Source organism: Musca domestica, unplaced genomic scaffold, assembly GCF_030504385.1.
Source record: "Musca domestica strain aabys unplaced genomic scaffold, Musca_domestica.polishedcontigs.V.1.1 14, whole genome shotgun sequence".
Taxonomy (NCBI): Eukaryota; Metazoa; Arthropoda; class Insecta; order Diptera; family Muscidae; genus Musca; species Musca domestica.
In genome coordinates, this window is record NW_026712192.1 from 2,812,361 (window position 1) to 2,814,967 (window position 2,607).

The following is a 2,607-nucleotide window of genomic DNA, read 5'->3' on the forward strand; positions in this document are numbered from 1 at the left end:
CCCAAATAGTTCTGTTCGACTTTCGTTACTATAAAACAGCAATTTAACCTATAAAAAAAGCTACGCTATACAAATAAATTATTGCTACTTTTTATTTATAAATTGTAACTTATGTGTAATACAATTGGCTTAACTTTTTATGTGACATTGTAATTTTAAGAATATTTAAGTCGTATACATACATTACTTCTTTTTAAAATTGAAATTTATTTTTCGCAGAATTTTGTTCTAATTGTATTTATTTTTTTTTAATAAAATGTCTAGTTTTTATAAATTTTTTTTTAAGTCCAAAATAAAAAATATTCAATATCAATCGATTTTATTTAAAATGGAATCGTTATTGCGCCCAGCTCGTTATGAAATTTTGACAATTGTTCCCTAGTCTGATATAATATGAAGAGGTTTTCACTCTACGATTTCTTGCACCGACATAGCCAGTATTTTTTTTCTTTTTTGGATGTCAGTACAAATCAAGTAAAAGAAGAAATAGTCAGAATTTTGTAAATAAGAATATACCTACGAGAACTTGACAGTCAATACAATCCAATTAAAGAGGAAATATGTGCTATGTTCCAGAACCTGCAAGCATATACTAGGTTTGTAATTATACTCTCCACCTTGAAAGGAGGGTATATTAACTTTGTCATTCCGTTTGTAACATCCTTAAATATTCGTCGTAGACCCCATAAAGTATATATATTCATAATCAGCATAAATTTCTAAGTCGATTTAACGATGTCCCTCTGTCCGTCTGTCTGTTGAAATCACGATACAGCCCACATTATTTGACGTAAAGCGCCAAAATTTAGCAGAGCAATTTGTATTGTGTCAAGGATGGTTGGCATTGAAAATGAGATATATCGGTCCACGTTTTGGTATAGTCCCCATATAACGGTAAATCCCGATATTCGGTATTTTGATTGTCTTTGCCACTTTTTTTACGAATTTCTCTGAAAATTGGTAGTTGTAGGTCATAATGGGTCCCAGTTGTAATTATAGGTCCACGTTTTGGTATAGTCCCCATATAACGGTACCTCCCGATATTCGGTATTTTAATGGCTTTTACCACATTTTTTCACGGATTTGTCTGAAAATTGGTATTTGTAGGTCATAATGGGTTCTAGCTCCTTTGGCGTAACATTGCATGTATAAGTCCACGATTTTGTATAGCCCCCATATAACGGTACCTCCCGATATTCGGCATTTAAATGTTTTTTTGTCACATTTCTTCTTTTGGCGAAACACTGTATGTATAGGTCCACGTTTTTGTATAGCCCTTACGTTTTTGTATACCGATGTTCGGTATTTTGATGATTTTTGGCACATTTTCCCATGAATATGTCTAAAAATTGGTATATGTGGGTCAAATGGACTCTAATGTTTCCTTTATCCTAAGGTGAGGGGCATTGGGTATATTTTACTTGTTTTTTTTTCGATATCATAAAGGGAAAATCTGTTATCGTAGTAAAAACTTTTACATTCTTGCAGTTTTGGAACAGACCAATGATATGTTCCAAAGCTGTAAGATGGTAAAAAAAATTACTACGATATTATATCCAAAAAAATTTGGAAAACTAGTAGATTCTGGAACAGAGCTATAATGAACAGTGAATTGTGTGAATTAGGCTATACCTTGCGCAAAGTTTAATAAATGAATATCAACGGATTTATATTCTCAGCCTAGGACCATTTACATAGACAAATGAAAATATAGACGAATGAATGTTCTCGCCGTTTATCTTCGAAAAAATCGGATCAGCAGATTTCGTCTATGTTGTTTCAGTGATATGAGTTAAAATATTGAGAAGTCACTCAACTCCAAAATGTTAAAAAAATTTCAACAACTAAAGAATAGGCAGTAGGAAATTGTTCCATAATAAAATATATGTAAAAAATTACGTTATTGCATCGTAGAATACGAGAATAATCAAGTGAAATTCTTTAAAAACGATACAATGAGTTTTCGAAACCGTGTAGGTCGACTGACTATGCAAAAGCTTGCTGAGAGTCAACTGCATAAAAAACAGAAGTGACTTTCTGTTCTATATATTTTCATTTGACTATGCCTCAATGTTGTCACAGAATACTCGATCGAGAGGAACTTAAGCACCACAATTGCAAGGATGATCGTTATAGCCTCAAATTAATTCAATATAATTTTGAAGCATAGTTTTAGGCATACTGTGTAGACGATAAATGATTTTTTTTTGTATTTTCATTCCTCATCATTGTATAATTATTACAGGTAGAGGAAAATCGAACTTAGATGGAGTTCGGAGAGGGGCAATATCGGTTCACCCTTGTGGTACCTCCCCTCCCCCAAAAAAAATGCCTACATTTTAAAAGAAAATAATTAACCGCACAGAAAGAGAAAGAATAATACGATTTTGCTCCAACTTTGCGAATCCCAATATTTGCATCAGTGCCAGATCAGGTGCGAAAATGAACAATATCGGTCCACTCCATCAAGTACCTCCCCCACAAAGGGTCAAAATTTTGAGTAATTATAACTCTTATAAAATGTGATGTAAGAGTCTGATTGTCTTCAAATAAATGTCTGTGGTTAACAGTTATCCCTTTGCTAGCTGAGCGGAAAATTCTAGGCCC